This window comes from Protopterus annectens, chromosome 11.part0 (assembly GCF_019279795.1).
Source record: "Protopterus annectens isolate FY-2018-M chromosome 11.part0, PAN1.0, whole genome shotgun sequence".
Lineage (NCBI taxonomy): Eukaryota > Metazoa > Chordata > Ceratodontiformes > Protopteridae > Protopterus > Protopterus annectens.
This window is the reverse complement of record NC_056745.1, coordinates 440,257,843-440,278,714: the sequence shown is the minus strand read 5'-3', so window position 1 is coordinate 440,278,714 and position 20,872 is coordinate 440,257,843. Positions and strand designations below refer to the sequence as shown.

General features: G+C 42.5%; 1 protein-coding gene across 3 annotated transcripts in view; it reads right to left on the bottom strand.

Annotated features, from left to right (window-relative positions):
• Window positions 1–20,872, bottom strand: part of TRIM24 (tripartite motif containing 24) — a 1,966,170-nt gene that overhangs the window by 245,852 nt on the left and 1,699,446 nt on the right. The gene's annotated exons all lie outside the window — the stretch shown is intronic.

The window sequence follows — 20,872 nt, the reverse complement described above, 5'->3', positions numbered from 1 at the left end:
CATCGAAGTTACTGGCCCCCCCCCCCCCGGCATCTGGAGCAGGTGCCAGTACATCCTCCCCGGACGTGTCATCCTGTCTAGATTGTGCAGCCTCCTGAAAGGTACCAGCTGTATCTGTAGTGGTGGAAGCCGGCTCCTCGGCCAAGCTGACGGTGGCTACAGGTTGAGGAGCGGCACAGGGAGGCAGAGTGGATGTAGTAGGCGGCATGGACTTGGCTATCTTCCTTGGTGGTTCAGATGGGGCATCGAAAGCGGCTTCCATACCGACAAGATATCTGTCTTAGGCTCTGGTTCTCAAGGTATAAGTCGAGAACTTGTAAGTAGCGGTGAAGGGTCTTGGGCCAAAATTTACAGATGGCACGGTTTTTGTAATCGTGATCCCTATCCAGACAAAAGCAACACTGGTCATGGGTGTCTTTATGGGGAATCTGACAACCACAGTTGCACTTACTCTTACCAGACATGAACAGGCTATAAAAATACAAAAGGACTGAAGAAAAAGGCCCCAATGGGGTACTTATCTTTAATGCAAAACAGATCCGACATCCGCGAGTAACAAGAATACCTGGCGTACGCCTGGTGGCTGAAAAGTTCTGAGGGCTGGTGCGTGCAGATGTCACCTTTATGGCCCCCGTACCTGCCTCCACTTCAGATGTCTGACGCACCATGAGGGACTAAAAAAAGTTTTGGAAACCTGGGCAGACAAGCTGATCGGAAGGGTAAACCCATTAGTAGAATACTGCAACACTGGAATAGAAGGACATCCACTGTTACCTGTGCCAAAAGGGGATCAACTACCACAATCTTTGGAGTGTGCTTCTGGATCATTACAGGAACCCTCAATATCTACGGAAAGGAAGGAAAAGCATACAAGGGGACACTCTTGTCCACTGTAATGCGAATGTATCTGTCTTCATGACCTAGCTGCAAGAATCATGGAACATTTCTTTAATTGTCTGTTCCGAGAGGAGGCAAACAGGTCTACATGAGGTATTCCCCACAGCTGATCAATTCTGGGAAGAACCGTAGACTGCAGTTTACATTCATGAGGATCTTAGTCTTGCTTATGTTTTGCTCTAACAATATGTATGAAGCCTGAGGAGTCAAACTGAGCTGAGTTGCTACCTCCAAGGCCATTATAGCAAGTCTGTGGTGTTGTCTGTGAAATCTTGCAGAAGTCCTGGAGAAGAGAGATGACATAGGGCTTTCAAAGCACTTACTACAGCCAACATCTCTAACATTTATGTACCTTTGTGTATCTGTTTCTTCCACATATCTTGTACTTTCACACTCCTTTTGAAATCACACCATACACCAGGCCTGAAGCATCTGTTGTGACAGACTGATGAGGGGACAGAAGGGGAACTGGATGACCTAGATTGAAACAGAAATGGTCTAGCCACCAACAACCTCCTTCCTTAAAAACTACAAAATGAGGGAAATGAAAAGATAAGGGTGAAAATGGAAGTTCAGACTGACCCGAGGTACCAATGAACTTTGCTCATGTGAAGTCTAGCCAGGGGAATCATGAGTATCATAGAAGCCATGTAGTCAAGAATCCCAAGAAATTCCCTGGCAGATAACAGATTTTGATTGGAAGAATTCTCAAAAAACTTTTGGAACACTGTTTGGAGGAAGAAAAGCTCTTCCCAGGGCAGAATCTAACAGACATCTCAGGAAAACAATTCTATGAAATGGGATAAGAGAAGACAGAAATCACTTGAGAAACCTAGTCCGAGTTAAGAGATTCTAAAACCTTTCTAAGGATCCCTGACAACTGGGAGAAAAAAAGAAGTCTCTGCAAATATCAGACAATTGACAAAGAAATTGTGAATGTCCTGAAGTCTGCAAAAAGCAATTACTGCAGCCAGACATTTTGTAAATGCCCGTGGAGCAACAGATAGAACACCTTAAAAAAAGTCTGAAGTGCTTGCCAATGAGTACAAGACAGTAAGAAACTTTTAAATCTAGCTTTACTATAAAAGCTAGCAGACCAACAAGAGGTAATAGGGTCTGACTAAACATTTTGAACTTTGGGACATTTACAAAAATAAGCACATGCTTCCAGATACCACCTCCTCTTTAGCACAAGAAAAATCACTGAATACAAATCCTCTGACTGAGTGGTCTGCAAATATTGTTTCTATGACTCTCAGATAACATTTGATCCAAAAGGGGAGGAAAAAGGGATATTTTGATTACTGGGTGGGGGGTGGGGGTGGGGTGGGAGAGATCCACTATCAAATATACCCCTGTTGAATGATTTTCAGAATCCTAGTCTTCAAGAATGTGGCGCCACAAGGGAAGTTGAAGACTCAAGGAAGGGGATAAGTTGCCAGGTTGGAGGATGAGCCTGAAATGGAAAGGCCAGTTATTCTGACTTTTTGGACTGTTCTTGATTATGAGATGCTTTTCCTTTCCGTTTGGAGCCTCTTTGCCCTGGCCTTTAAAAAAATGTTTAACAGCACCATTCTGCTTGAATTGTTTATTAAAACAGGGGAGATGAAGTAGATAGGAAATTTTTATGTGCCTTGAAAAAGGAAGGATGGAAGACTTGGGATGTTCCTTGAATCACCTTTCCCTTCTCAGACCTCTTAAGTACCTCAGCTGCAGAAGGAACAACCATAATTTCTTTAGCCATGGGAGAACTGAAAGAAATTCAGGTTTAACATCTTAAGAGAGATTCTGAAAACATAACCAAGTAAATCTTCTCATGACTGATTCAGAAGCAGCATCTACAGTATCTGTAGTGTCAGAAGAACAATTTATGGCATGTCTAATCAAAAGAGAACAAGAAATGAAAGAAGCATTCACTGGAATTTTTGCCTCTGAAGAAGGAATGTTACCAGTAAGCTTTTTCCAAAGACAAGGTAGAAACTAACATATGAGGTTGTAGTTAAAATTCTAAAAGCTAAAGTGGAAGCAGAATAAACTCTTTCCAAATACGTCAAAAGCTTTCCCAATCTTATTCAGAGGGAATGTGACTGGTATTAGCAATTTGTCTACAAGAAGCATTTTTGGAAAGATAAATCACTGCAGGCTCTGCTTTAAGATCAGAAATCAAGTATTTATGAGCCACAGATATCATATATAACGTATCAGGCTTCCTAACAGCAGGAATTTGATTGTTAGGTAAACTGCAATCTGTGAGAAAAAAACATTCTCTAAAGTAGACAAAACTGGAGGAATGGTTGCCGTTTGGGGAATATCCAAATGTAAGCAGTCATAACAGTCATGATGAGGAACTGGGATTTTATTTTGATCCCACTGAAAAACCTGTTGCATTTTAGATAACCTTACAGAAAAAGAAAGGCATTCTGGGAGTAAATTTCAATTAACACTTTCCTCAGAACTGATCAAGATGAGAGAAAATACTGAAGCTCAACATTCCCCTCCAATACTGCTCTTCTGACTAAAGGTCAGAGACAGAAAAGTGAGGAAGTTATTTCCTTCACAGCAATGGAAGTGGGGACGGAAAAAGCAAAAATGAGCTCTTTAGCAACTCCCAGCAAGTCTCCCCTATCCAACGAAACATAAACAAGAGACACCATTTCTTTCCTTTCCCTGGGAGACTTTCTGGAAAAGGACCAACTCAGAGCAGGTACTCGCTCTCTTAGGACCAAAGTTTCTTATACCAGCTATAAGGCAAACAGCCTGACCCTTCCTATGAGACAGACAAGAGTAGTTATCCCTTGCACAAAGAGAGCACTCCCACACAGCTGCAGAAGATGTGTTGGTCCCTGGCCCTTTGTGGCTGTAAGTGATACACCAGAAAGACCAGGGGAAAAAGAGGAGTGGTCTGAAGCTCCTAGACTAGACACAGCAAAGTCAATCAGTAACTGAGGCACAACTGGAACCGGCCTGACACCCAGAGATTCCCTGACTACTTTTTATTCTTGTGGACAGGAAAAGGAATAACTTTAGAGACCAGTAACTTCTCCACTGGGGCAGATGAGGATGAAGCACTGAAGACTAGTAGCAGAGCCTGAAGGGGTCGCTAAAAGTAAGACAGTCAAAATCATGTTCAAGAAAGAAAAACATTAACAGTCTATAAAGGCACAAAGTCCTGCCCCTACACAATCTTTAAATAATATGTTTCACCCAGATGTAAACAAAAACACTCACACAGAAGGTTCCCTTGACAAGATGTGACAGTCTGATATTTAAAATCAGTTTCCTGGTGAAACAACATATTTTCACAAAAAAAGGTTAGCATTCCCCAACAGGGGAGTTGTTGCCCAGTTTTGGACTGCTAGCAGGCTGACAGTTCCATGGTGCCTGCTGAAGGAGTGCTCTTTGACAGCAAGAAGGATCTTTTATATGGAGCTCCTCTTCAGCTTCCAAAAGTTGAGGGTGTGGAAGTCACCCAAAGCTGACTGGTAGCAGTGGTGTAAGATCAATACAGCTTAGGCTATTGCAACAGTGATGTATTGTATAACATAGCCAGAGTTCCTGTTAGCATGGCAGGTGTTAGGAAAGTTGGGGGTCAACTGGCATCCACCCCAGTTCTTGGATGCCAAGGCAGAGAAGAGGGGATGGAAGGAGAAAAAAACATACTGCAACAGTGATCCTACCTGAAAATCAACTATTATTCTAAGTTTCTAAAACGACTGTACAATGTTCTTTGTGAGCATCACCACTAAAGCGACCACCACTGCAAGGATGATTCCCAAAGATTACTGTGTATGTGGGCATAGCCGGCTTTAGGCACCAGTGAACCCTGTGGTCGCTGGGAGCCCCCTGTTCCTGGGGCCCCCCAACCACAGCAAGTTATCTTATCTTGATATTTTGTAACATATCTGTCAAACCAATAAAAGCTAGTACAGCAATCTTGTTTCCTTAATAAACCAGCTGGGTAATAACTTTAATTTATATCTCCTTTAAAACTGAAAGATAAGGTTATATTAACAGTGTTATCAAGTAACAGGCTTCACAGTTCCATTAAATATTTTACCACTGACATAATGCCCCTAGTTTAGTTAAACCCTGCTGGTGGACCTTCTTTCCACTAAAACTAACATAACCATCTTTAGGTACCTGCAATACCTGTGGCTGCTGGGGGGCCTTAATCATTCTGGACTGTGTGGGGGGCCACACAAAGGCTGTTGCTGGTTGGGGAAAATGAAGAGGAAAATGTATTAATTTCCTAATTATGTTCTTTAACCTGAACAAGGCTGTGATAGGACTCTAATAAGATAAAGCTAATGATGAACATGAGCAAGGTAAGCACTAGAGAGATCAACAGCCCAGAGTGACTGATCTCCGTGCAAACCTTAGGTTTTAAGAAGAGCTGATGGTTCTAATTTTTAGGGATGGTTTTCTCTTAATGGACATTTTATAAATACAGGCAGAGCACCAAATACTATAATTCTCAACATCTTTGCAGAAGAATTCGGCTAGTGCCATAAATAATACCAGAATAAAGGCTCAAAATCAGAAACATGTCTTAGATATTATTCTAATTCACTTAAAAAGTTAATAGAATAACATTTTGCATCAACATGTATTTTTTGGACAATAAGTATAAAACTCTGGATTTACTGATTTGCAATTCTGAATGATTTATAGGAAATCAAACTTTTTAGGATGGACAGAGCAAAATTCTGAGCAAATTCTGTGAAACCGGGGACAGTGACAAGTATGCATTACACCTCAATGAGGTAAATAAAAGTGACTTACCTCTGCTGCTGTTTGATGACTTAAACAGCAGTCACTGATCTGGTGTGGCCGTACCGGTGTTGCAAATTGTATTGCTATTTGCTGACATAAGTATAAAACTGGTATCGTTACGGCTTATGCTTGTGTGTGTCTTAAAAATATCACAAAGTTTTATCTGTGCACACACCAAATAATGCCATGACATATACATTATTCTTCTGGGTATCAGTAAAATATGCAGATAGCAAGCAATTATATTTCATTTTCAAAGGTATGGCATAAAATATATCACAGAACCCCTACTCCCAGACTGTATAATTGGATACAGGGGGTTCCCTTAATCATCCTTGATTGTGTGAGGGCCCCACAAAAGCTGTTGCTGGTTGGAGAAAAAAATATATTGTTGGATTATACTCTAACCTGAATAGGGCTATGATATGACCCTGTTAGGATAAAGCTGATAATGACCTCTGTTCTCAACCGCACCCATTCTAAAACCAGCCCTGGTCAGACGTGTGTTTACAGAAAGCTGTTTTACGTTATATTGGGGGGGGGGGGCATGGAAATGGTGTAGTTATTAATTTAATTTTCATCACAGTCAAACATTAGAGGTGTACACTGGAGGTCATTATAGCTTATGTTTGGGCTGAAGACAGTGTGGTCATTGTTTATTTTACTTTTCTCACATACCTCGGATGTGTACAAGGTTACTATAGCTTGTGCAGGGGTAGTATACTGTATAGCAGCAACAAAGTAGAATACATTACTGCACTCATTTTTTTTCACTTTCCTCATGATCATCTTAATCATAATTTCTATTCAAGCCATAACTGATGAAAAGGTGACGTAAAAAGAAAATAAAAGACGCAGTTCAGAACATATAGAACATTATGGCTTACTGAAAAAGCTGAAGAGTAAAGGAAAATGTGAGAAAAGGAAAAAAAATAATTTGCATGGTGTGGGGAGGCCAAGATAGGAGGAAACATAGGAGAGGACTAGTGTGAGTGAGTGAGTGTGTGTGTGTGTGTGTGTGTGTGTGTTCACTAAGTCCAAACCTGTACACAGAGTTGTTGTAATGCATCACTGTTGCAACCAAATGCCAGTAACTGTAAATGTCCCTTTGTGAGATGACCAACATAATGTGGTACACAGGCCTGTTGTAATGTAACAGTATTGTAGCTATAGGTCAGTCTGTGCATACTACATCTAGTTTGCAGCATGAACTAAAAGGTTGTTTAGAAGGGGTGGCAGTGACAGGGTGATACTTAAGAAGTGCCTAGGGGGCCCCCAACATGACATTTGCTGGGGGCCCCCAAAAAGCTAACACCGGCCCTGTATGTGGGAGCTGGCTACTGTGCTACAGTGGACTACAAAACAGCCTTCAAGGTGGCAGAGGTTAATCCAGCCCTCATAGAATATCCAGTACGCAATGTTTAGAAAGAAAGGGGATTCTGATAATCAGCTCATTGCCTCCAAGACAGCTTAAGTAATTAAGTATCTCAAATGCAGCAAGTGGCTACACTTTGCCTCTGGCAGAATAAGGCCCGATAGACCACCGCAAAATGTAATGCAGGGAGTCAACCATTTGGAAGAGTTTTTAAACAGGTTTCCCTCTTTGTTAGAAAAGATCAAAACAAAGTAGTTTTTCAGACTTTTTTACATTGGTGAAAGCAAGAGAGCTTTTAAATTAAGATTACAGGAGCATGTAAGATACATCAAGAATGGTAAATTTGAGAGCCCCCTTTCTTTGCATTTTAAACAAAATCATAATGGTAATCCAGAGGGACTTCAGGGCACAATTTTAGAACATGCTGTTTTAAAGTCCAAGTTTGTTCTGAACTACTACTTAATGGTACCACTTACACTGATCCTTCTGACTTAGACAGCCTGCTAAGCTAATAGGTTCAGTGCAAACTTTACCCCCTTATTGCCCCCCGAAGGCCCAGTCGACATCCCAGATACTTGTCCCACACCTCATATCTCTGTAGATCAAGTGTTAAGGGCCCTATTCAAGGCAAAAAAACACAGCTTCCATGGGACCTGATAGTATCCCAGGCTGTTTTCAGCACCATCTCCAGCAAGAAATAGCTTTGCCACTGAGCACCCTAGTCAACCACAGCAAAATGATAGGCTTCATTCAAGCAGAGTAAAGAAAGTACAGTTTTGTACCTACCATAAATGTAGACGTTTGAGTGCTAATACAGCTGCAGTCATAACAGATGGGTTCTCCTGCCGTCAGGCGGGTCCTCGGTCGGCCGAATTCCAAAGTCTAGGTCCGGCGTCGGTTGTCGTCGCTTCTTCCCTGACGTCAGTGCAACAGGGGTATAAAAGAACCAGCCGACGCCATTTTCTTCAGTTTTTCTTGCCCCAGATTTCAGGTGCCCCCAGAAGGAAGGCAATACATAAAATTATGAAGTAATGCAATGCAAAATAATCAAAAAACAGTCGTTGCAAGCAAATACACCACAAAAGAATACCCATAGAGGGGAAGGAGGGAGGGAAACCTGGACTGCAGCTGTATTAGCACTCGAACATCTACATTTATGGTAGGTACAAAACTGTACTATGTTCATCGTGCATACAGCTGCAGTCATAACAGATGGGTAGAATCCCAAAGCTAAGAAATGGGTGGTAGGCACTAGGTGGAACTAGGAGGAGCCAAAATGCCCTGCAAGACTGCAGTGGCAAAGCCTGCTCTAGATTTGGAGTATAATGGTAGGTTGTAGTGTTTGGAGAAGGTATGCACAGAACTCCAAGTGGCTGCTTCCAAGATATCCTTGGTAGGAACTCCTCTGAGGAAGGCTGCAGAGGTGGCTGTGGCCCTGGTGGAATGAGTTCTAATGCCTGTAGGAACAGTTTTGCCATGAAAGGAATAGCAAAAGCGTATGCAGTGGGCTATCCATTTTGAGACTGTCTGCTTGGAAATTGGCTTTCCTTGAGCTCCTACCGCATAGGCCACAAAGAGCTGTTTTGATTTTCTGAAAGGTTTTGTTCTGTCCAAATAATAACGCAGTTGCCTGTGGATGTCCAAGGAATGTAGTAATCTCTCCCCTTTGTTTTGAGGATTGGGATAAAAAGTAGGTAAATGTATGGCCTGATTTAAAGCTACCCTGGATACCACTTTAGGCATAAAGGACAAGTTGGTTCGTAAGGAAACTCTGTCCTGATGGAAGATGGTAAAAGGCTGGACAGCCATGAGGGCCTGTAGTTCTGAAACTCTACGAACTGAAGTGATAGCCAGAAGGAAAGATGTTTTCCAGGACAAATATTGCAAATCTGATGAAACAGCTGGCTCAAAAGGAGGCAAAGTCAGTTTTTCCAGAATGAAATTTAGATCCAAAGCAGGTATTGGTTGTTTCCTTGGAGGTCTTAAATTCTAAGCCCCTCTGAGGAACTGTCTTAAAAGAGGGTGAGAGAATAAAGGAGGATCAGTGTTGTATTCTGCAGAAATGGCTGAGGCATCGATTTTGATGGAGGAGAACGAAAGTCCACTGCTTAGCAGTTCAGCCAAATATTGTAGTATTTGAGGTAAATTCAGTTTTCCAGGGTTCTGGCCCTTTTTCTCATTCCAGACACAAAAACGTTTCCATTTTGCGGAGTAAGCTTTTCTAGTTGATGGCCTTCTGGCCTCCAAAATGACATGTTGCACCTCCTTGGAGAGTAGGGCCTGCTGTGATGCCAAGGAATCTCCCATGTGGCTAGATTGAGTGTTTTTAGCTGACTGTGAAGAGTTTTGAAGCTGTGCGGAGTCAGAAGAAGAGGCATTAGAGGCAGGGTCCATGGAGGGGAATGAGTCAGGCTCCTCAGGAGTGGGTACCAGCGTTGTCTTGGCCAGTCCGGAGCAATGAGAATCATCTTTGGTCTGTCTGCTCTGGTCTTCAATAGGACTTTGGGCAGCAGAGGAAGAGGCGGGAAGGCATAAACTGTCATCGATGTCCAGCTGAAAGAGAGCATCCACTCTCCAGGCCTTTGGGTGGAAGGTCCTCGAGCAGAATTTTGTCAATTGATGATTTTTGTGGGAGGCAAAGAGATCTATGTCTGGCCTTCCCCATTCTTGGATTCTGTAAAAACTTTTGGATGCAACATCCATTCTTGTGGATCTGTCATATTCCTGCTTAGGTTGTCTGCCAGCGTGTTTTCCTTGCCTGGCAAGTACTGTGCTTGTAGTTCCATTTGTAAGTCCATGGCCATGTTCCAAAGTGATACGGCCAGTCTGCATAGGGGATAGGAATGTGTTCCTCCCTGCTTGTTTATGTACCACATAACTGTGGTGTTGTCCCTTCTTATCAATAGTTGACCTGGCTGTAGAAGGTCCTTGAAAGCTATAATAGCATTTATTACTGCTAGCATTTCTTTTTGATTGATGTGAAGGTGCTTTTCTTTTTGGGACCATTTGCCCTGAATGCACTGGTCTGTCATGTGCGCCCCCCAGGCATAGTCCGAGGCGTCCGTTGTGATGACTTGATTTGCTTGAGGCTTGCTGAATGGAAGACCTGTGTTTGACATGCTTGAGCCCACCACAGAAATTCCTTTTGCAGACATGGAAGTAGAGGTATTATTGTTTCCAAACTGTTGCTGTGTTGAGACCATATGTTTTTTAGGTACCACTGTAGTTTTCTCATATGCAGCTTTGCACATGGGATTAGCAAGATGCAAGATGCCATGAATCCCAGAGCCTGCAGGATTTTCCTTGCAGTCAGCCTGGTGCAATTTGCCAGTGTTCTGACATATTGAATTAGTTGCCCCTGCTTCTCTGGCGTGAGGTAGGCCATCTGGGGGTTTGTGTCCAAATTGGCACCCAGGAAAATTATATTCCGAGAGGGTATTAGCCTTGATTTCTCTTTGTTGACTGTGTATCCCAGAGAGTTTAATAACATTATTACATAAGCCAGATGTTTCAGAAGAATGTGCTTGCTGTCCGCTTGGATCAGACAGTCGTCCAAATAGGGGTATATTTGTATCCCTTGAAGTCTGCAGTAGGCAATTACTGATGCCAGGCATTTCGTGAATACTCTGGGCGCAGTAGATAAGCCAAAGGGCAATGCAGAGAATTGATACTGGATTGAACCTGCAAGAAATCTGAGGTATCTTCTGCAATTTTGTCTGACTGGGACATGCAGGTATGCCTCCTTGAGGTCCAATGTTACCAGCCAAGACTCCTTGCCCAGCATGGGAAGAAGTTGCTGTAGAGTGAGCATCTTGAATTTTGGTGCAGTAGGAATGTGTTTAGGATGGAAAGATCCAAAATAGGTCTCCAATCTTTTCCCTTCCTTGGCACCAGAAATAGCCTGGAATAAAAACCTTGACCTTGTTCGTATGTAGGTACCTCTTGAATAGCTTTCATGTTTATAAGATCTGAAATTTGCTTTTGTGCCTCTGCCCTTTGATTGTGTGGCAGTTTTGGCATGCCTCTCATTTTTGGAAGGGTATGAAAGTGGAATTTGTAGCCTCTGTTTATAATGTCCAGGATCCATTTGTCCTTTGTGACAACATGCCAATTTTTGAGAATAGTGCCAGCTTTCCTCCTAAGGGGCTGCCATTTGAGACCTGGTTGGCCTGCAAAGGGGAAAGTCATTGGGTTTGCTTTCTGAAAGATTGTGAGTTGTCCTCACCACCTCTTTGTGTAGGAGCTTGCCATCGTCTGCCTCTACGATCCTTGTGGTTGTCCTCTGCCCCTCGGGCCTGTATCTGCCTCTTTGGGGTCTGTCCGTGGCAGGAAAGGACCAGTTTTTGGAAGGCCAATTTCTACTAAAACGTGGGGTTGAACCTGCAGAAATTCTTTCACAGTTTGCATTGATTTAGCTTTTCCTCCATTTTCGTAATACTTCCTCAGCATTTGCCCCAAATAGTACATCCTTTTGAAGGGGGGCATCTAGTAATTTAGCTTTGACATGATCAGGCAAGGTTTGTTCCTTGAGCCAAGCATGCCTGCGTATGACTGAGCCTGTAACAGCAGCTCTACATGAGGCCTCTAGAGCATCAAAACCACATTGTAAGGTATGTTTACCCACTTGTTCTGCACTATGCATCAAATCCTGCAACTCCTTCAAGTCTGGTTGTTCAGGATGTGACATTTTACTTTTCAATTGAGATAACAGAAACTGTTGGTATTTTAGCATATGAAACTGACAGTTTAAGGCCCTCATGGTTAAGGTAGCCGAGGTATATACCTTTTTCCCCCACCTTTCTAAGGATCTGGAATGTCTCTCGGAAGGCAATGGAGTTTTGGCAATGGAAGCCTTAACTCCCTTGGGTCCCTGTGAGATGGTTTCTAGGTCAGCAGCATGGCTTTTGTAAAGAAATTGGTGTGAGTCAGGAACCCTGTAGTACCTGTCAGGCTTAACTGGAGCTGGAGGTAGAGTCCGGATTAAGGCAGGCCTCCGAGTAAACATCATCTAGGATGTCCAAGACAGGAGGTATAGCCAGTGGCCTGTGCTGGGGTAACAAAAGAAATTCCCTGAGCCTTTTCTTGGAATCTGAATAATCCTGGCCTTCCCAGTGGAAGTGTTCCCTTAAGGTATGCAAAGTTTCCCCAAATGAGAAATCCTCAGGGGGGGATACAGAAGGAATAGACTCCTCTGCATCAGAGTCTTCAAAAGGGGAGTAAGCCTGTTCCTGAACATCAGAGTTCTGAAATAATGGATCCCTGATCAGAGGAGGGGGAATCTTCCTCCACTCTGGGCCTTTTGTCCGGAGGTGGCTGAGAACCTCTGATTAGAGTAATTAAATCCTCAGCCATTTTAAGCATCTGTCTCAGGCATGGGGCCTGGAGATGGGCCCTGTGTAACTGGTCTCTTAGGGTGCATGGTTGCTTTAGACTTGGTGAAAGCCTTGATGGAGAAAGAAGAGGAAGGTCTGAAGACACCTTGAGTGGAGGTGGACCTGTCCACATTCTGAGTTTCAACGCCAAGAGTGGCTTCGGTATCTGTAGTCGGGGTGTGGGCCGAGGAGCCTGCGACCTCGGGTACAGGAGACACCGCCAAAGATGTGCCGTCGGTAGTCAGGGGCTGCGTAGGCACCTCACTGAGAACCGGACCACGTGTAGTCGGCTTTGGCGTGGTGTCGGTAGAGGCCGCGGACCTCGAGTGTCGGTCCTTGTCTTTGCATTTTTTAGACAAAACCGGTGTCGGAGTATCTGACGACATGGTATAGTTAAATGCTTTCCCAAAAAAATGCTGGGTGAACTCCGCCCGACGCTTAATAGTGCGTTTGTTGAATGTAGCACAACAGTGACAGACCGAGACGTCGTGGTCTGGGCCTAAACAAGGTATACAGAGGGAATGGAAATCCTTATGCGGTATTTGCTTCCCACAAGAAATACAATTATTAACTTTGTCTGACATCGGTCTGAGGCAAGAAAAGTTTCCCCAACGGGGTACTTAGCTTTTAAGAAGACTTCGGTTTTCCAAATTTTTCGTAATCTCAGGAGCTGGCCGACAGGCACTTGCGAACTGCTTCTGCTTTGGGCACCGCGCGGCAAGAAAATGGCGTCGGCTGGTTCTTTTATACCCCTGTCGCACTGACGTCAGGGAAGAAGCGACAACCGACACCGGACCTAGACTTTGGAATTCGGCCGACTGAGGACCCGCCTGACGGCAGGAGAACCCATCTGTTATGACTGCAGCTGTATGCACGATGAACATCCACCATTGTCATACCCTTGCACAAAGGTGGTGCCACTACTGACCTGGGAAACAATTGTCTCATCAGCTTGACAAGTGTGATCTGTAAAGTCATGGAGCGTATTATGGATCTCATAGGCAATCTCCAATCACTCAACCCCACCCAATTTGGATTAGTCAGGGGCAGATCTTCCCTACTGATCCTAGCTGACTTCTTTGAGACTGTCACCAAGGCCCTGGATGAGGGAAAGTCAGTACATACAGCTTACACTGACCTGACCAAGACCTCTGACACAATCCTCCACTCAGGCAACATTGAAAAGATAACAACTTAGTTTTAATCCCCATCTAGTAAGATGGGTGGCCAACTTGTTCACAGATAGGACCCACAGGGTCAAAGCAGGCACTGCCACCTCCGACAGCAGACCTGCCACTAGCGGTGTTCCCCAGGGATCTGTCCTAGGACCCCTACTCTTTGGCATATACTTCTCAGAGGTCCAGGCAAAGACAAAAGGCCTGTGGCTGACCAAGTTTATGGATGACTGTAAGCTGGGTGCTGTCACTGACCCCCCCCCCCCCAGTTGATGTTAACATACTGCAAGAGGGTCTCACAGCTACAAATAACTGGTGCCAAAATCATGGCCTTACATTAAAAACAAAAAAATTATTATCATAGCCTTCGGCCAAAACACGGCCCTTAATGATTAACACATCAACGGCAACCCCCTAAGCACACAACCTGTGGTGACAGACCTGGGTACTCAGGTTGACAACAATCTCACATTCGACCATCATGTGGTGGCTGTGGTCAGAAAAGCCTTTTACTTGGTTCATCTCATAAGTAAAGGGATTGCATCCAGAAAAAAAGGAGGTTATTACCTCTCTGTACTCCTCCCTTATTAGACTTGTAATTGAGTACAACGCGCCGTTTGGTATGTACCTCTCCAAACACCTGCACCAACTGGAAAGGCCACAAAAATACCTCACAAAGTGAATCCATGGCCTCCAACACCTGTCCTATGTGGACAGGCTTACATCACTATCACTCTACTTGGTATCATACAGATTGCTCAGAGGTGATCTGTGTCTTGCCTACAAGGCAATATACTGTCCTGTCCTACTAGAGATGTTCCATATCCATAAGTCTAATACCTTGCGCATTACCCACTCGATAAGCCTAAATCTAATATGACACATCAACAAAACTTGCTGGAGAGAGAGGTTTGTCTCTCAGAGGCTGCCCAGCCTCTGGAATAGACTTCCCATACATGTCAAACAGAGTAGCTCACTGACCCTCTTCAAGTGCAACCTTGATGAGTGGATGGGAAACCATAAATTTGTCCCAGGGATTCCACCAGGGGCTGGCTGAAATTTCTTTTTCGGGATAAACTCTTAGCTAGGCTTGTAAGGCCCCCAGGGCCATTAGCCTAGTAACTTCCTATGATCCTATGAAATGATTATGGTCAGGGCCATTAGCCTAGTAACTTCCTATGATCCTATGAAATGAATATGGAATAGGAATGAAGAAAAAAAAAAATTATATAAGGAAATATGGCACCCTAACCCCTACTGGCATTAATGTGGAATGTAATTGGAAAGTTTTAATTTAATTTGATTTAATTATTTAATGAGAATAATTAGAAAAGCTATTTAAGGTTTTGTATTGTTGTGTGAATTTTACACTTCACTGAACGCAGTGTTACCGAGGCACTAGAGATTCTAATAAATACTTTATTTGTTATATTGGGCTCTGGACAATATATATATATATATATATATATATATATATATATATATATATATATATATATATATATATTTATATATTTATATTTATTTATTGTTTTTGTTGCTTTTAATTTTTCAACCTTCCTTACATCCCTGGTTTTACTTGGATAACATAGTAATTGTCTAAACATCCAAGGAGCATAATACCTATAAAACCTAGCAGCTTATCAGATACGTTCAATGATACTTTTGTAACTCCTCATGCATAAATGCAGGCTTGCTGCACATGCTCAGCACATCTTTAGAGGACAATAAGAAGGGCTCTTTGCATATTAAGGAATGGAGTTCAGATGTTCTCTTGGCCAATGCAACTGTAAAGTAACAGGGACATTTTACATATCAAGAGCTTAAGAATGCATTGGCATTTGGTTCAAAAGGATGGCGTGTTGGCTTTTCTAGGAAAAAAGTTTAAATCCTATGTAGGAGTCGCCACTTTTCTGGGTGACCTCAGATGTAAATCCCCTTTTATAAATCATCAACTAGAAGAAACAAAGCTAGTGGGGTTAGAGGAAGGCAAGCGAATAGAGCTGATGAAGTCATCTTCAGAGACATTTGCTAGACCTTGAAACAAATTGGGATCTTGGTGCTCATTTGGCACCAAAGGGCAATCGTCTTCTCATTTTGAAGAGCCAAGGCAGTTCCCTTGTGACTTGCCCCTCTAAGTGCCCAGAGTAGGAAAGACTGCCATTCCCAGCAGAGATTAAACAGAACAAGGCAGTATTATATTCAGCACGGCAACTTCTACCGAAGAGCCAAGGTGGATCACAAACTCTATACTGTATTTCTCTGAGACTGCTGACCGTGGGTCCAAGGTACACTAAACTAACTTCCCTCACGTACCCGATTCCCTCCCATAACCTTAGTTGAATACTTTAATTCCAGCTACTGAATACTTTAATTCCAGCTAAAAATTTAACTTTCAGTTCTACCACCTGCTTTACAGCCAAATTACTTACCTTGCTGAGCTGTAAACTGCTTAATTTGTTTAAGGAGTAGCCTCCCCCACCCCCAATAAGCAAGGCGAGGTTTAAAATACACCTACTAAAAAAAAAAAAAAAACGCCAATTTCAAATATCCAGAGTACCTTGACCCTGTCGGCAGCATCCTCAGCCTACTGGTATGTCTAAATGAAACGTTTCTCCCATGTTATTTTTTAAACTTTGAATTGCAGAATTTGTAAGTTATCTTAAGCTGTAATACACACTCTATATGATTAGACAGTGTTTTCTGATATAGCGTGCAGACTATACTGATTGTTACAGCCTACATACTGATTGTCTAAGGCAACGCTAATAATTTAAAGTGTAGAGTTTAATGTTACAGCCTATTTTCAAGCAGTAATTTAAAAGTGTAGAGCTCAATGTTACTGCCTATTTTTAAGCTGACAGCAAAGCTATTTCAGTTGCTCTAGTTTATTGCTTCTAGTCAAAGCCTAACTCTGTAAAGCTGTATTGTTGGTTAGTCGCTGTTCTGAACTGAAACAGCTGTTAACGTTATCTGCTTAGTTCTCGTAACTAAGTGCATGCTTGTTCTACTACTATATAGTAGCCACCTCTCATGTTAGACCTCTGAGATTGGTTTATTTTAGAACTAAATGAATTTTAGTGGAACTAAGAAAACTATACCTTAGCTGAAGCTGGTGGAACCTCTAGTGGACCGCAACTATACTTGATAATTGTTATATGTAGTATTTTCCAGCCCTACAACCTCAACTTAACCACTCCTTTCCTAATTTTCCCTTCTGGTCTTTCTAGGCAGTTCCCTTGTGACTTGCCCCTCTAAGTGCCCAGAGTAGGAAAGACTGCCATTCCCAGCGGAGATTAAACAGAACAAGGCAGTATTATATTCAGCACAGCAACTTCTACCGAAGAGCCAAGGTGGATCACAAACTCTATACTGTATTTCTCTGAGACTGCTGACCGTGGGTCCAAGGTACACTAAACTAACTTCCCTCACGTACCTGATTCCCTCCCATAACCTTAGTTGAATACTTTAATTCCAGCTACTGAATACTTTAATTCCAGCAAAAAAATTAACTTTCAGTTCTACCACCTGCTTTACAGCCAAACTGCTTACCTTGCTGAGCTGTAAACTGCTTCATTTGTTTAAGGAGTAGCTTCGCTCGGGCTTTCTTCGCTCCCCTCCCTGCCCCCTATTCCCACCCGCCCCCACTACATCTACATTTATAACCTCTTAGCCATGCCCACACCACTCTGCCCCAATCACCTTTTTACTTCACTAATTATCTCTCCTTGTTCACATCACACCTACTCATACGGCTACTACTCCCTCTAGTGGATCGCAACCATACTCTAAATCCTACCAGCCTCTCTTCCTCAAACCTTTTTCTTCAACTACTGATTGTGGACTATTAAATCACTATCCCTACAGACATGTGGTACTCCATTCTACTACCCATCCTACTAGCCCCATACCTCCTTACCTTATATGAAACACAACCTCTCGGAGGACTTCATGCCTCATATGGTCATACCTGTAATCCTGAAACCAAACATACCCACTTTATTCACATCAGTAATACCAAGCCGTCGCTCACATCATGCTCCTGTTCTCAGCACACTCACCCTAGCAAAATCAGCCCTAGACTCAAACATTACAGTAAAATAGATAAACTTATGAAACTTATCTCTAAGTTAAGACTCAATCTGTTAATTGACGGGGACATGCACCCCAACCCTGGCCCTAACAACATAAACAAATCCTCTCTCTCTATTAGCAACCAAAGCTACACCCCTACAATTCCTCATCCACCTAACTCTCTCTTAACTTGTCATCTCAACATCCGAAGTATCAATAACAAACTGCATGAACTTCATGCACTCCTTGCTGATCTAGCCCCTGATATTTTGTGTCTCTCAGAGACCTGGTTAAAACCCTCCACTCCAGACAATGAAATACTTCCCCCTGGGTATAACATACACAGGCTGGACAGAGCATCCAGAAAAGGGGGTGGGGTTGCGGTACTATACAAATCTGATATGATTGTAACTACCGACATTATTCAACCGCCTCAGTCCAATAACTCTGAAATCCTAGCTACTAAACTGAAACTAAATAACAGCAAACACATCTACATAATCTGCATGTACATTCCCCCAGGTGATAATATAACCACACTTGAAGATATCCTATATTGGATATCCATCCACTACCCCCAAGAGACCATACTTCTCGGTGACCTTAATATTGACTGGAGAACTTGTTCCTCTGAATCCCCTACCACCCACATTAACTTGCATTCATTCAAGCAAGTTATTAACACTCCGACTAGAACTAGCAAGCCCAACCAGAAAGAAAGTATACTTGATTGGGTGCTCATAAACAACCACCCCAACCTGTATACATATGGTACCCTCTCTGATAGTCTTAGTGATCACCATCTCACATATATAATCAAGCAGAAAATATCTAACCACAAACAATCACTACTAAGATATGTCAGAAACAAAAAAAATTTTGATTTAACCAAGTTCCAACTTGAACTAAAATCCTGCAATTGGTCAATGCTTAAAAGCCTCCCCTTAGAAGAAGCAGTACTGTATTTTAACAATAAATTTCTGGAGATTCTTGACCTTCATGCTCCCATCCGCTCTAAAAAAACAAAGCCAAAAACTGCACCATGGCTCTCAAGAGACCAGGCTCAAAATTAAACTCAGAGACAAAGCTTGGGCTCTATGGCGAACCACCAAACTCCCTCAGGATCAAACATTATACAGGCAACTCAGGAATTAAACTAAAAAGCTTGTACTACTTGACAAAAAAAAAATACTTCAGTAATCTACAGTCCTTTCACCAAAATAACCCTCAAAAATTCTGGGTTGGACTAAATAATCTAATACACCCTGGTAAAAAGACTACCCCTGTACCTCAGGCCCTCACCGACAAACCATTAGAATTAGTTGCAGATAGCTTTAATCGCTTTTTCACTGAGACCATCCAAACCCTAGCAAGCAACTTGCCACCTAGCCCCTACAGCCCAAACAGCTCCACCTCTATTAATCTTCCACATTTTAGCTTCCAACCTATTGCTACCTCATGTATACACACTTTACTCAAAAAACTAAAACCTACCACTCTTGCAGCTGACCAACTTCCAGCTGAATATCTACAAAAATCTGCTGACGCCATTGCCTATCCTATCTCAGTACTTATAAATCGCACACTAATTGAAGCTAAAATTCCTAATATCTGGAAAATATCTTATGTCATCCCTCTCCATAAAGGGGGAGGCTCTACCGAACTATCCAACTATAGGCCAATTGCCATACTCTCTCCCCTAGCCAAAATAATGGAAAAATGTATCCAAAAGCAGTTTATGATCCATTTAATAAACAACCATCTCCTGGCAGATACCCAACATGGCTTTAGACCTCACCATAGCACCACTACAGCCCTATTAGCCTTCTCTAACACCATTAATTCTTATCGTAATAATAACCACATCTCTTCCGCTCTATTCCTGGACCTGTCCAAAGCTTTTGATATGGTGGATCACCAACTATTAATCCACTCCCTAAGATCACTCTGTCTAGAACCTAAATCTCTTCAATGGTTTGAGTCCTACCTAAGTGGTAGACAACAAGCTGTACTCTGGCACTCAAAACTTTCCACCTTATTACCAACTAATCTGGGTGTTCCACAAGGTTCTATACTAGGCCCTCTGTTATTCTCCATCTTCATAAATGATCTTCACACTGCCATTCCTAAAGTCAACTGCATTCAATATGCAGATGACTCAACTTTGATATGTTCAGCCACATCCCCTGCAAAGTTACAGCTAAGCACCCAAACTACCTTTAACACGATAGAAAACTGGCTATCCAACCACCGCCTACTACTAAACCCCAAAAAGACCAAAATGCTTATATTCTTACCTACACAAAAGTCACCCCCCATAAACTTCATAATTAAATCCAAAGATGGCACAATTACCTCTCCTGACCCTTCTACTAAACTTCTAGGTGTCAACATTGACACCCACTTAAAATTTGACCTACACGTCAACCAATTAATCAAAACCATTAATAAAAAACTAGGTCCACTGTACAGATTAAAGAACTTTCTAACTCCCCTAGCCAAGGTAGCCATTGCCCGTTCCCATCTTCTCTCTTCTCTTCTGTATGCGTCACCTCTTCTTCTAAATAACAACAAGTCCAATCTAAATAAACTTACCACCTGTTATAATCACATTGCCAGATTTGCCACTGGCCTCCCTTTTAGGACACATCACTGCATTAACCTAACTCAGCTTGGTTGGCTCGAACTTCCTAGTCTCGTGCTATACAACCAACTGATCATAGCCCACAAAATCATTTACACCCCTGATAACACTCCTTCACTCAAACACCTAGTCGCCCTGTATAACAATCCACGACCACTTCGTTCTTCCAACAAGGTGCTCATCCAGACTTACAAAACCAACAACCAAGCCAAAGACTCTCTACTGTCCAATTCCCTAGGTAAAACCTGGAACCTTTTACCCCCTGAGATAACCTTAATTTCTTCCCTGTATCACTTCAAAACCAAGCTCAAACTATACCTGGGCTCTAAATGGTCCTGCTACTGTACCAAGCCTGGCTAATCCTCACACTACTCTATAATTTAGTTATTAATGTCCTCCCTCTAACTATCAATCTCTTATGATAGTAAAATATGGTTCCTATAACTATATTATTAGTGTCTTCTGCTGACTTCTTGTTGTAAATGACATATTGTTGTAAAATGTATTTTTTACTTTTTCAGGCAACCCAAACTTTTGTACATTTTTTGCCTTTCTTTATGTT